This window comes from Mustela nivalis (assembly GCF_964662115.1).
Source record: "Mustela nivalis genome assembly, chromosome: 6".
Classification (NCBI taxonomy): Eukaryota; Metazoa; Chordata; class Mammalia; order Carnivora; family Mustelidae; genus Mustela; species Mustela nivalis.
The window spans coordinates 22670343-22686473 of record NC_139025.1 but is presented as its reverse complement, the minus strand read 5'-3'; positions in this window follow the sequence as shown (position 1 = coordinate 22686473).

The window sequence follows — 16131 nt, the reverse complement described above, 5'->3', positions numbered from 1 at the left end:
TAAAAAGCCAGAAAGACCGCTTTCTTTCATTTTGCCTTAGATAATGCCCAAATGTGAAGATTTACAATAACAGCAGCTAAGATATTGAGTTATGTGACATATATTCTATATGTCAGGTTCTATTCTGAAAGGCTGGCATAAATGAACTCATTTAATATTTAAAACATCATTAGTTTTGTTTTAGATGACGGAATACGCGAGGGGTCTTCAAGCAGTGTGCATCAGCCTATAGCGATCACCCTTAGCTAGTTTCCTTTTGGCAAAGTTTGCTTCATTTATGAGAAAACAGATTTGTTATACTGTCAGTAAGAAAGCATGGTACCATAAGGCTTAATCTATTTTCTTGTGAGATATTATTTATGATTTGCAAAAGAGGAGAGGGAAATCATGATATTACTTCAGTTTTACACACACACACACACACACACACACACACACACATATATATATATATGGAGAAAAAAGAAGGGTGGTGATGAGATCATGTCCATAAGGTTAGATGATGAATGAACCTCTCTTGGTCCACCTGTTCAAAGATGATGGGTGGATAAAGTGGTTGGGGTGTGGAGGGACTCCAGTTCTGCTCAGGTCTTGGAAATAGTTCAAAGGGAAGTAAGCTATTTAAAAAGTTGTGAAAAACAACTACAGGCAATAATAAAGTGATTGGTTGTATAGTCTTTTAAATAGTGTCTTTTGTAAATTGCTGAGCCATTCTTTCACTGCTTATAAAAAGCAATTATTCATAGGGCACCTGAGAAGTTGAACATTTGCAAATCTTTATAGAAATTCCCCTAGGACATAGATTTAGGCAATTGGACTAAATGTTAGTTCCAAGTTAAAATACAGTGGCTTGTTCCATCAAAGAGCAAACTAAATTCAAACAAACCACACTCTCTCTAGTTGACAAAATTTTAAAACTACTTCCCTGACATCTGAAGAGATATGGACTCCTCAGGTTATTTATATTAGAAATGAGAGAAATGCTTATCAGTTGTTCTTGATCATAATATGAAATCTTACTCTCTGTTATATCAGTGGAAGACCATTAGTTAACACAAAATGTTTTCCCCACTGCATCCTACAAGTATTCGCACAAAGAATTCATCTCTTTCATCTTTGCTTGGATGGAATGCAGTGATTAAATACTCATTAATGGAAGGAAATCCTATATTTTTAATAATTTTAACATGTTAGCTTAAAATAACAAAAATTGTAGTGATAACTCTGTTAAGTCTTATCCCAATAGACTTCTGGTGCCTAAAGAAAACTGAAGAAATGGGGACAATATGTAGCTGGAATAAAGTTTTCTTCTTTAATTTTTTTTTTTAATAGAAGAGTCAAATAACATCTAAGGATAAATATATTGGAAGACTTTTATTTAAAACTCAACTCATTTGAAGGTGGAGGTCCTAGTTTGCAACTAGGTGTTCTAATTCTAAAGTGGTTAGGATATTTTCAAAGCCTAAGTCAGCTGGAGGATGCTAATTTTTTTGTTTTAATTTCTTAACTTTTTAGAGGATGCTAATATTTAAAAAGAAAAGAGATCTGATTGTGCAGGCCCTTCTCCTACTGCCCCCCCCCATGCTCAGCATATAGTGAATAAAGTTAAACTCAACTTTATGAGGAGAAGAAAATGAAGGCAAACATAACTTGTTTATATGACATATCCAAGTCCTATTTTGTTGTTGTTGTTGTTGTTTGTTTAAAGAGAGAGCACAGCGGAGGGGTAAAGGGAGAGAGAATTTTAAGCAGGTTCCATGCCCCACACAGGGCTCGATCTCACAACCTTGAGATCATGACCTGAACCAAAATCAAGAGTCCTATGCTTAAACAACTCCGCCATCGAGGTGCCCTGAAATATCCAGGTTCTTAGAACAAAAGGAAACCAGCCTCTAAATCATGTGGCTTCTGACTCAGCTCATCCTTTGTTTTCCTAATAGCAGCCAGTGCTTCAGCTAGTTACTTAGTATAAAACTTCCAAAACAGTCATTGTTATGCTTTCCATTTCTCCAGAGGCAGATCCGGAGGCAAGGATTTGAATTCTAATAATTTACCTAGGAGATGATACTAGGAAGCACAATTAGGGGTAAGAGGAAATGAGATAGAGAACTAAAGGAAAAATATTGTGCATTGCCAAGACAGCATTCATTCTGGGCAACTGGAACTCATTCCCATTAGAGAGCTTCTAGGAGACACAGAGATAGCCTCATAGTTGCCCCAGCTGAGGCAGAGGTTGTCACTAGTGGAGGTTTGTGGCAGTGCAAAGAGCACAGAACATTGCTGTGGATGGAGACCTTTAACCTCAGTTAGAGCTCCTCATCATCACTTATTCTGCTCTACCAGTTCACCTGAATATATTCCTATTTTCCTATCTTTGTCAGTTAATTCTAAACCTATGTCAGTTCTAGTTTGTTGTGATTATTTGACTTATCATTTGGTTCTGGGTAATAGTTTCCTGCTTCTTTGAATGTCGATTATTTTTTATTGAGGAATAATTGACACACAACATTAGTTTCATCTGTACAACGTAATGATTTGATATTTCTGTAGGTTGAAAAATAATCACCAGACTAAGTCTGGTTACCACCTGTCACCATACAAAGTTACAAAATTATTATTATTTTAATGATGAGAATTTATAAGATGAATGACCTTGACTAATTTCAAATACACACTACAATATTATTGTCTATAGTCACCACACTGTACATTACATTCTCATGACTTATTTATAGTCAGAAATTTGTAGCTCTTGACTGCCTTCACGCATTTGCCCAACCCCAACCTCCTTTCCTCTTGGTAAACACTATCTTCTTTTCTCTGAATTTAGTTTTGTCTTGTTTGTTTTGAAGATTCCACATATAAGTGAGACCATATAGCTTTTGTCTTTCTCTGACTTATTTCATTTAGCATAGTACCCTCAAGGTCCATCCATACTGTTGCAGATGGCAAGATTTCATTCTTTTTAATGACTCAGTAGTATTCCTTTGTGTGTGTGTATGTGTGTATGTATTTATCTGTTCATCTATCAGTGGTTACTTAGTTTATTTCCAAGTCTTAACTACTATAAATAATGCTGCCATGAATATGGGTTGCGAATATCTTTTCATATTAGGGGTTTGTTTTCTTTGAAAACAAAGAAGTAGAATTGCTGTATCATAGAGTAGTTTTAATTTTAATTTTTTGAGAAAACTGCATACTGTTTTCCATAGTGGTGCACCATTTTACATTCCTAACAACTGAGCATAAGGGTTCCCTTTTATCTACATCCTGGCCAACACTTGTTATTTTTTTCTTTTTGACAATAGCCATTCTGACAGGTGTGAGATGATATCTCATTTTGGTTTTAATTTGCATTTCCTGATGATTGATGCTGTTGAGCATCTTCCATGTGCCTATTGGCCATCTGTGTTTTCTTTGAAAAAAAGTTTATTCAGATCCTTTACCCATTTAAAAATCAATTTGATTGTGTTTTTGGCATTGAGTTGTACAAGCTATTTATATATTTTGGTTAAACCATTACTGGATACATGATTTGCAACTATTTCCTCTCATTTGGTAGGCTGCCTTTTTATTTTGTTGGTTTCCTTTCTTGTGCAGAAGTTTTTGTTTGTTTGACATATTCTCATTTGTTCTGTTTTTGTTGACTTTGCTTTTGGAGTCAGATCTAAAAAATAAATGCCAAGACCTATATCAAGGAGTTTTCCACCTATATTTTCTTCTAGGAGTTTTATGGTTTCTTGTGTTACATTCAAGTCTTTAATCCATTTTGAGCTCATTTTTGTGTGTGGTGTAAGATATTAGTGTAGATTCATTCATTTCATGTAGCCGTCCAGTTTTACCAAAACCATTTATTAAAGATAAATTTCCTTTTGCCATTGAATATTCTTTCTTTCTTTGTTATAAATTAACTATATATATGTTGCTTTATTTCTGAACTCTCCATTATGTTCTGTTGGTCTATGTGTCTGTTTTTATGACAATGCCACACAGTTTGATTACTGTAGCTTTGCAATATAGTTTGAATCAGGGAATGCATTGCCTCTAGCTTTGCTTTCCTTTCTCAAGATTGCTTTGGCTATTCAGGGTCTTTTGTGTTTCCATTCAAATTTCAGGATGCTTTATTCTATTTCTGTGAAAAATTCCATTGATTTTATTATTGACTGACTTAAATTTGTATTGCTTCAAATGTGAACATTTTATTAATTCTTCCTTTCTCTGAACATAGAGTATCTACATTTATTCATGTCTTCTTCAATCTCTCTCACCAATGTCTTAAAGTTTTCAGTGTGACAGTCTTTTACCTGTTTGGTTAAATTTGTTCCTAAGTATTTTATTATTATTATTATTAAAGATTTTATTTATTTATTTGACATAGAGAGAGAGATTACAAGTAGGCAGAGAGGCAGGCAGAGGGAGAAGGGGAAGCAGGCTCCCTGCTGAGCAGAGAGCCCAATGCGAGGCTCGATCCCAGGACCCTGAGATCATGACCTGAGCTGAAGGCAGAGGCTTAATCCACTGAGCCACCCAGATGCCCCAGTATTTTATTATTTTTAATGAAATTATAAATGTGATTGGTTTCTTAATTCTCTTTTTAAATTAAATTTAATTTTTTTCAGTGTTCCAAAATTAATTGTTTATGCACCACACCCAGTGTTCTATGCAATACACACCCTCCATAATACCCATCAGCATTTGATAAGGTACAGCATCCATTTCTTCATAGATCTCGTTTCAACATTTAAATGTTTCAAAATATAGGGATAGAGGGAACATTCCTCAACTTCATAAAATCTATTTATGAAAAACCCACAGAGAATGTCATCTTCAATGGGGAAAAGCTGACAGCCTTTCCTTTGAGATCAGGAACATGACAAAGGTGTCCACTCTCACCACTGTTATTCAACATAGTAATAGAAGTCCTAGCAACAGCAATCAGACAACAAAAAGAATTAAAAGATATTCAAATTGACAAAGACGAAGTAAAACTCTCTCTTTGCAGAAGACATGATACTTTATATGGAAAACCCAAAAGACTCCACCTCCAAACTACTAAAACTCATACAATTCAGTAATGTGGCAGGATACAAAATCAATGTACAGAAATCAGTTGCTTTCTTATACACTAATAATGAAAATATAGAAAGGGAAATTAGAGAATTGATTCCATTTAACAGCAACAAGAACCATAAGATGCCTGGGAATAAACCAGGTTTATTAAACCATTAACCAAAGAGGTAAATGATCTGTACTTGAGGAACTACAGAACACTCATGAAAGAAATTGAAGAAGACACAAAAAGATGGAAGACCATTCCGTGCTAGTGGATCAGGAAAATAAACATTGCTGAAATTTCTATACTGCCTAGAGCAGTCTATACTTTCAATGCCATACTGATCAAAATTCCACTGGCATTTTTCTAAGAGCTGGAACAAACAATCCTAAAATTTGTATGGAACCAGAAGAGACCCTGAATTGCTAAGGAAATGTTGAAAAAGAAAAACAAAACTGGGGGCATCACATTGCCTGATTTTAAGCTTTACTACAAAGCTGTGATCACCAAGATAGCATGGTACTGACACAAAAACAGATACATAGACCTGTGGAACAGAGTAGAGAGCTCAGACATGGACCCTTAACTCTATGGTCAAATAGTCTTTGACTAATCAGGAAAAAATATACAGTGGAAAAAAGACAGTATCTTCAATAAATGGTGCTGGGGAAATTGGACAGCTATGTGTAGAAGAATGAAACTTGATCATTCTCTTACACCATACACAAAGATAAACTCAAAATGGATAAGACCTAATAAACGCAAAATGGATAAAAAACTCAAAATGTGAGGCAGAAGTCTGTCAAAATCCTAGAGGAGAACATAGGCAGTTACTTCTTCAACATTGGCCATAGTGACTAATTTCAAGATATGTCTTCAAAGGCAAAGGAATCAAAAGGAAAATGAACTTTTGGGACTTGATCAAGATCAAAACATTCTGCACAGCAAAGGAAAAAGTCAATAAAACAAAGAGGCAACCCACAGAATGGGAGAAGATATTCACAAATGACACTACAGAAAAATGGCTGATATTTGAGATCTATAAAAAACTCCTCAAACTCAACATACACAAAATAGATAATCACATAAAAAAATGGGCAGAAGACATGAAGAGATACTTCTCCAAAGAAGACATACAAATGGTTAACAGACATGTGAAAACATGTTCATCATCATTAGCAATCAGGAAGATTAAAATCAAAACCACATTGAGCTACCACCTTACACCAGTTAGGATGGCCAGAATTAACAATTTAGTTATTTATAGTCAGAAAGTGAACAGCAAGTGTTGGAGAGGATATGAAGAAAGGGGAACCCTCTTGCATTGTTGGTGGGAATTCAAGTTGGTGCAGCCACTTTGGAAAACAGTGTGGAGATTCCTTAAGAAATTAAAAATAGAGCTACCCTATGACCCTGCAATTGCACTACTGGGTATTCACCCCAAAGATACAGATGTAGTGAAAATAAGGGTCATCTGTACCCCAATGTTCATAGCAGCAATGGCCACAGTCACCAAACTATGGAAAGAATCAAGATGCCCTTCAATGGATGAATAGATAAAGATATGATCCATATATACAATGGAGTATTATGTCTCATATTAATTATTTTTAAAAAAGATTTTATTTATTTATTTGACAGAGAGAGAATGAGAGAGAAAGATAGAGTGCACAAGCAGGGAGAGGAGCAAGCAGAAAGAAAAGGAGAAGCAGGCTCCCCATTAAGCAGAGCACAAGACCTAGGGCTCCATCCCAGGACCCTGGGATCATGACCAGAGCTGAAAGCAGCTGGTTAGCCAACTGAGTCACCCAGGTGCCCCTACTTTTTCTGATAGTGTATAGAAATGCAATAGATTTTCGTAACTGATTTTGTACCCTGCAACTTTACTGAATTTGTTTATTAGTTCTAGTGGGTTTTTGGTAGAGTCCTTTAGGATTTTCTATATATAAAGTTATGTCATCCACAAATACTTACAATCTTACTTCACCTTTTCCAACATGGATGCTTTTTTGCCTTTATTTATTTATTTTCTTCTTTTTCTTACCTAATTTTCTTGGCTATGATCTCTAATATTATGTTGAATAAAAATATGTAGAGTGGGCATCCTTGCCTTATTCTTGATCTTAGGGGAAAAGCTTTCAGATTTTGCTCTTGAGAATGATGTTGGCTATGCACTTGTCATATATGGCTTTTATTATGTTGAGGTATTGTCAAACCCACTTTGTTGAGAGTTTTTGTCAAAAATGGATGTTGAATTTTGTCATGACTTTTCTGCATCTATTGAGATGATTATATGAGTTTTACCTTTTTTTTTTGTTAATATGGTGTATCACATTGATTTGTAGATGCTGAAGCATTCTTTCATCTCTGAAATAAATCCCACTTGATCATCTTGATCATGATGTATGATCCACTCAGCTACTCTATCTTTTGATTGCAGAATTTAGACCATTTACATTTAAAGTACTTAGTGTCATTTCATTAATTGTTTTCTGGCTGTTTTGCTGTTCCTCTATGTTCCTTTCTTCTCTTCCTATCTTTCCTTGTGGTTTAATGGATTTCTTTAGAGTCATGTGCAGATTCCCATCTTACGTTTTCTGGATTTATCATATGTTTGCTTTGTGGTTACTATGAGGCTCACTTATAACATCCTAATATGTATTTTAAGTTGATACCAACTTAAGTTTGAACATATTCTAAGACTAAATTTTAAGCTCCTCTCATGTTTTATTGTTTCTGATGTCATATTTTACACTTTTTTATTTTATGTATTCCTTAACTGATTATTGAAGTTAGTTATTTTTGCCACTTTTATCTTTTAAACTTTGTATTAGCGTTATAAGTAATTTATCCACTTTTACTGTATATTTACTTGTATCAGTGAGATTTGTATTTCATATAATTTCTAGTTACTAATTAATGCCTTTTCTTTTCATCTTAAACTTTAACATTCATCAGAAGGCCAGTTTAAGAAGATGAACTCCTTTAGCTTTTTCTTAACTGGAAAACTCCATCACTCCTTCAATTCTGAATGATAACCTGGCTGGATAGAATATTCTTGATTGGAAGTTTCATTCTTTGTTTTCAGCAGTTTGAATATATTGGGTCACTCCCTTTTGATTTGCAATTATTCATTGAAAAATCTGCTGATGGTCTTATGGGGATTCTCCTGTATGTAACAAGTTATTCCTCTCTTGCTGCTTTTACAATGTTATCTTTAACTTTTGATATTTTATTTTATTTTTATTTCATTTTTTATTATGTTCAGTTAGCCACTGTATAATACATCATTTATTTTTGATGCAGTGTTCAATGATTCATTAGTTATGTATAATACCCAGTGCACATCACAACATGTGCCCTCATTAATACCCATCACATATTACTGCCTCCCTCCAACCCCTCCATTCTAAGACCCTCAGTTCATTTCCCAGGTCCATAGTCTCTCATGATTCATCTCCTTCTCTGATTTCTCCCCCTTCAGATTTTCCTCTCTTCCCTTGCAGTCCTCTGTGCTATTCTTTATGTTCCCCATATGAGTGAAACTGTATGATAATTGTCTTTCTTTGTTTGACTTACTTCACTTAGCAGAATCCCCCCAGTTCCATCTATGTAGATGCACATGGTGAATATTCATCATTTCTGATGGCCGAATAATATTCCATTGTTTAATGTACCACATCTTCTTTATCCATTCATCTGTTGAAGGGCATCTCCACTCCTTCCACAGTTTGGTTATTGTGGACATTGCTGCTATGAACATTGGGGTGCATGTGCCCCTTCTTTTCACTACCTCTGTATCTTTGGGGTAAATGCCTAGTAGTGCAATTGCTGGGTTGTAGGATAGCTCTATTTTTAACATGTTGAGAATCCTCCACACTGTTTTTCAGAGTGGCTGTACCAACATGCATTCCCACTAACAGTTTAAGAAGGTTCCCCTTTCTCCACATCTTTGCCAACATTTGTTGTTCCCCGACTTATTAATTTTGCCATTCTAACTGGCATAAGGTGGTATCTCATTGTGGTTTTGATTTATATTTCCCTGATGGCTAATGATGTTGAGCATTTTTTTTTAATAGGTCTGTTAGCTATTTGTATGTTTTCTTTGGAGAAGTGTCCATTCATGTCTTCTGCCCATTTTTTGGGGAAACACTTCACTCCAAAACCTCTGGGATACGGAAAAGATGGTTCTAAGAGGGAAATACTTAACCATCGAAGACTCTCTCAGAAAATTAGAGAAATCCCAAATGCACAAGCTAACCTTATATCTAAAGGAAGTGAAGAAAGAACAGCAAATAAAACCTAAACCAAGCAGGAGAAGAGAAATAATAAAAATTAGAGCAGAGATAAATGAAACAGAAACCAGAAAAACAGTAGAAGAGATAAATGAAATTAGTATCTCACTCTTTGAAAGAATTAATAAGATCAAGAAACCACTGGCCAAACTTATCCAAAAGAAAAGAGAAATAACCTAGATTAATAAAATCATGAATGAAAGGGGAGAGATCACAACTAATACCAAAGAAATAGAAACAGTTATTAGAAATTATTACCAGCACCTATATGCCAACAAATTAAGCTACCTGGAAAAAATGGATGCATTTCTGGAAACTTACAAACTACCAAGACTGAAATGGGAAGAAAGAGACAATCTGAATAGACCAATAACCAGTAACAGAATTAAAGCAGTAATAAAAAATCTCTCAAAAAACCCCAAAATTATAGTTTTCCAGAGGAATTCTACCAAACACTTAAAGAAGAAATAATACCTATTATACTGAAGCTGTTTCAAAAATAGAAACAGAAAGAAAACTTCCAAACTCCTTCTATGAGGTCAGCATTACCCTGATCCCCAAACCAGGCAAAGACCCCATCAAAATGGAGAATTACATACCAATATCCCTGATGAATATGAATGCCAAAATTCTCAAAAAAAATCCTAGCTAATAGGATTCAACAGTAAATTAAAAGAACTATTCACCACAACCAAGTGGGATTTATTCCTGGGATGCAAGGGTGGTTAAACATTTGCAAATCAGTCAATGTGAAAGAGGACATTAACAAAAGAATAGATAAGAACAATATGATCCTCTCAGTTGATGCAGAAAAAGCATTTGACAAAATAGAACATCCGTTTCTCATTAAAACTCTTCAGAGTATAAAGATAGAGGGAACATTCCTCAATTTCATAAAAACCATCTATGAAAACCCACAGTGAATATCATTATTAATTATTATTTTTAATTATTAATTAAAATTTCCCCTTAATGTCAGGAATACAACAGGGATGCCCACTCTCACCACTATTGTTCACCATAGTGCTAGAAGTCCTAGCCTCTGCAATCAGACAACAAAAAGAAATAAAAGACGTCCAAATTGGCAAAGAAGAAATCAAACTCTGTCTTCACAGATAGCATGATACTTTATCTGGAAAACCCAAAAGACTCTACCTCCAAATTCTAGAACTCGTACAGCAATTCAGCAATGTGGCAGGATACAAAATTAATGCACAGAAATCAGCTGCTTTCTTATACACTAACAATGTAATTATAGAAAGAGAAATTAAGGAATTAATTCCATTCACAATAGCACCAAAAAACATGATGCCTAGGAATAAACCTAACTAAAGAGTAAGGGATCTATACTCTAGAAACTACAGAAAGCTTATGAAAGAACTTGTGGAAGACACAGAAAGATAGAAAACCATTCCATGGTTATGGATTGGAAGGATCAACATTGCTAAAATTTCTGTCCTGCCCAGAGCAATTTACACTTCCAATGCCATCCCTATTAAAATAGCATTGGTATTTTTCAAAGAGCTGGAACAACCAATTCTGAAATTTGTATGGAACCAGAAGATACCCCGAATCACCTAGGGAATAATTACCCTGAAAAAGTGGGGGGCATCATGTCACCTGACTTCAAGCCATATTACAAAGATGTGATCACCAAGACAGCATGGTATTGGCACAAAAACAGACACATAGACCAATGGAATAGAATAGGGACTCCAGAAATGGACCCTCAACTCTATAGTCAACTAACCTTTGACAAAACAGGAAAAAATATCCATTAGAAAAAGTCTCTTCAATAAATGGTGCTGGGAAAATTGGACAGCTACATAGAGAAGAATGAAACTAGACCATTCCCTTATACCATATACAAAGATAAACTCAAAATGGATGAAAGAGCTCAATGTGAGACAGGAATCCATCAAAATCCTAGGGGAGAACATAGACAGTAACCTCTTCAACACTGACCACAGTAACTTCTTTCAAGACATGTTTAAAGGCAAGGGGAAACAAAAGAAAGAATGAACTTTGGGGACTTCATCAAGATTAAAAGCTTCTGCACAGCAAAGGAAACAGTCAACAAAACTAAGAGGCAACCAATGGAATGGGAGAAGATATTTGCAAATGACATTGCAGATAAAAGACTGATATCCAAGATCTATAAAGAACTTCTCAAACTCAACTCTGAAATAACTCTTGACATTTTAATTATAATGTGTGTTGTTTTGGCTCCTTTTGGGTTCTTCTCATTTGAAATTCCCTCGGATTCCTGGCTTTGTATGTCTATTTCCTTCTCCAGGTTAGGGATGTTTTGAGCCTTTATTTATTTATTTATTTATTCATTTATTTTTACTTTCTCTCTCTCCTCTTTCTGGGACCCCTATAATGGGAATATCATTCTACTTGATGTTATCTTTAAGCTATCGTCATTTTTAAGAAATTTTTTTTAAAGATTTTATTTATTTATTTGACAGAAAGAAATCACAAGTAGATGGAGAGGCAGGCAGAGAGAGAGAGAGGGAAGCAGGCTCTCTGCTGAGCAGAAAGCCCGATGTGGGACTCGATCCCAGGACTCTGAGATCATGACCTGAGCTGAAGGCAGCAGCTTAACCCACTGAGCCACCCAGGCGCCCTTAAGAAATTTTTTTAAAGGGATGCCTGTGTAGCTCAGTCAGTTAAGCATCAGCCTTCAGCTCAGGTCATGATCCCAGGGAGCTGGGATTGAGTTCTGCATTAAGCTTTTGGCTCAGCTGGGACCCTGTTTCTCCCTTTCCTTCTGCCTGCCTTTCTCCCTGCTTGCGTGCTCTCTCGCTCTGTCAAATAAATAAAATCTTTAAAAAATTATTTTAAGATATTTCTGTGCTGTTATGGGAGTTTCACTGTCCTGTCTTGTAGCTCACTAATCCTTTCTTCTGTTTCATCTAGTCTGCTTTCGAACACCACTAGTGTAATTTTCAGTGCTGGTATTGTGTTATTCAGTTCTTTGACTTTTGTTTGGTGCTTTCTTAAGTTTTTGTTGTTGTTGTTGTTGTTGACGTTGTTACAGTATTCAACCTTTCTTTTCCCATTTGATGAACTGTTTATGACCATTACTTTGAACCTTGTATCAGGTAAATTTCTTCTCTCTAGTTCATGAAGGTTTTTTTTTGTTTTGTTTTGTTTTGTTTTTATTTTTGTTTTGTTTTGTTTTGCTTGAGAATTTATATATATATTCTTTCTTTTATTTGGAATAGATTCCTCTGTTTTCTTATTTTGTTTGATTTTCTGTTTCTCTATATTAGATGAAATATCCACCTCTCTGAGTCTTAAAGGCGTAGCCTTATGTAGGACATGAACCCTGCCCTCACTCTTGCTTATCTCTTGAAACTTTTATGATTATCAAAGCAGACTGATTTACTGATAGGTTGCAGGTGTTGAGGGTACACCAAGACTTGCCAATATTCTAAAGGGAGGGAGTCTCAGTCAGCACCTAGTTTCAAGGTGATAGGAAATCAAGGCTCTCAGGCAGCCACTTTTAAATTATGCAAATATATACAGTCCTGTGGGACTGAAATTTTAAACCCTGCTGGTCTTTAGACCAGGCAGTCAGAAGATGTCTCCTGGGCAGCAGATATAAAAGCTCAAGCTTCAAACAAGTGTATAAGCTTTTTTCTTAGAGGTACTTGTAAGGTGTGGTGAAGCCAAAGGAGAGCACAAAGATGCGTGTTCTCCAGCCTACATTCCCTAAGAATAGCTGTTTAACCTTCAGATGTGCAGAAAACCATTAGTCTGTCCCCAGGTTAAAGCTTCAGGACAAATTAATTGGCCTTTTGCACAGAAAGACTTGGGATGTGTATCAGTCTGCCATGCCATGCCCAGTAAGTGGTAACCTGCCAAGAATTACTTCTGATTGTTACAGTCCCCTGGGACCCATGAATGCAAGCCCTCCTAGTCATCAGAGCCAGATGATTAAGAAGCATCTCCTGTGTGGAGTTCATTTACCTGTCACTTTAGAGAGATAGTGGGAGAGCACAAGGCTGGGGCATGGCTGTTAGCTGTCACAGGGCCAGGGGAGAACACAGAGCTAGGACACACCTGCCATCTTTATCAGGACCACGGGAGAGTGCAAGGCCAAGGTACCCTGCTGATACTATCCAGGTAGAGGGAGAACACAACAATGTTGACAGGCCCCTGTTCCTCCAGTAGATGCTTTAAAATTATCAAATTTATTTCCATGTACTCTGTAGGTACTTTTCAAACTGCTGTCTTTGTGTTGGTTTCCATGGTGAAGGAGTCTGTTCGAGGGTCCTTTAACAAAAGTATCTAGGTTCCCTACAGCCCTTTGATTTTCCTGGAACTGAGGTCCATTGGTTTTCAAAACCAGACATTTTAGGACTCATTCCTCATTGCAGGCCCTAAGGGATGGGCCTCATGTTGTAGAGCGCAGACTCCTTGCTTCTCAGGGAGAAGTTGTGGATTTGTGAGATCCCTACTGATTGTGGGTTGTCATGCCAGCAAAGCGCTTCATGCCAGCAGAGACTGCATCTCTGCCGTCTGCATCTCCTACCATTTCAAACAAGATCGGGCACGTTCAGGGTGGTATGGCCGTAGACTCTCCTACCATTTCAAAGCAGTCCTTTTAGTGTTTGTTTTCAAGGAGGTATTTAACTAATTTTCAAGTCATTTTCAGAGGGTTAATTTTTCATATGTAACTATAGATGTGATGTGCCCATGGGATGAGATGATGAGGATTTTTGTACCATCTTGGACCACCCTTCTTGACTTTTAATTGAATATTAGACATTTTTAAAAAATTTTATCTTCTTACAAACTAGATTTTTGAAAATTCTTATTAGTATACTTAATACTAAAGTTATGGTCACTCTAAGACTACTTGCCCTCTGTACTGAGACAAAAAGAATATATGGGTTCTACCCAATGTCCCATGAATTATGAGGTCTTCCAGTCTGGCTGGTGAAGTCAATAGTAGTATTTGAGGCATTATGTAAATGCTAGGCACTTTTCCTGCTAAGACTTCCAGGTTGCTCTTTTCTCAGTCTGGTGCAATTTTCTCACACGAAAGTGCCGATCAGTATCAGCTGAACACTCAGGTAAAATGTTGCATATTTCCAAATTTTTGTTTCTGGTTAACTTTGTGTGGTATAGTTGGATACACAAATATAAATTATCAAAGGTTCTGTTTTCTCAGTAAGATAATTCCTACAAAGCAACTAACTTAGGACTGAGTATGGTTTAAAAAAGTAACTATTTTTAATATCCTATAGTATTTATAGCATAGAAGCCATCATGATGTCGCTTATAACATTACAACAATGACATCTATCTACTTACTCCACAAACTGCACATCTCACCAGTCACCATCATCCCCAATGCTCACCTTAAAAAAAAAGACACTAAATTTCCCCTTTACTCTCTATGTTCAGCTTTACTTAAAAATACGTACTTTGAAGATTTGTTAGTTATTTTAAAGCTAACAATGAAAAACTAAAAAGTTCATCAGACACCTATTCTATTTCAGGGAATTTATAAGTTGGGTTAAAAAATGGAAAGATGGGGGCGCCTGGGTGGCTCAGTCGTTAAGCAATCTGTTTTCATCTCAGGTCAGAATCCCACGGTCCTGGGATCAAGCCTTGCATTGGGCTACCTACTCAGAGGGAAGCCTGCTTCTCCCACTCCCACTCCCCCTGCTTATGTTCCCTCCCTCGCTGTTTCTGTCAAACAAATAAATAAATAAATAAAATGTTGGGGGAAAAATGGAAAGATGTATTAACATTCCTACTTTGCTTTTTCTTCAATTATAAATGCAAACGTGCCTTTTGTGAAAAGTGACAAGTGGTGTAAAATGTAGTTCTCTACCCTCAACCTCCCCAGTCTAAAATAAAGCAGGCACTCTTATAATGGATATATTTAAGCTCTGATCCTTGCACTGTTAAGAAGTATCTATAACAACAATAAACTCCTTCAGAATCCCGTGATCTCCCCTTGTTTCTGCAACCAGATCCCTTCTGTCAGTACAGGATGCCTTTGGGTCTGGCCATCCAAAATATTGTGCAAACAGGTGATACTTTTGCTCTTCTTATCTATCCTATGAATGTGGTAGCTTTGGTGGTGAGAGAGTCTGCCTTGATTGAAATAAAGATAATTTGCTCTCTGCAGAGCTGCTAAACTAGTAGCTATAGAGAGTAACACAAGGTTTGAACTTTGATTTTAGAGGTCATGTATGAAACTTAAAAACAATAGAGAAAGTCTTTAATTTCTGTCTCAATTGTGAGAATTGAAGTAGTCCATTGACAATAATTCCAGCACTAAGCAGGAAAAGCAGTGACTCTGTAGTGTTTAAAAGTCAGAAAAAGAGTTGAGTAAGAGGACATGTGAAGAAATTCAACTTGACAAGGAAGACCTTTAAAATTTAGATGTCCTCAGATCCATAAAAATTCTGATACTGCAGAATATAATATTTTCTTCTTTTTAATTCTCTAAACTATGATGACTGTTATCTCTTTACAAATAAAATAACCACAATGTTCACAGTGAAACTTAGGAGAAAGAGAAGTAGATACTGGTTCTCTTCCTGCCATAATCTGGGTCTTTCTTGGTGATATATCTATTTTCAAAAATGTAATTTTTAATATAACAGTCATCAGAAAACAATCTATGTCAACATGTCTCAATATGCCCCAAGAATCATATTTTGAGATGTTTTCTGGTAAAAATAATTCATTGTCAAAAAGGTTTTTATATCATATGAATGCTAGATAATTTTCTTGGAGAAATAAAATGTACAT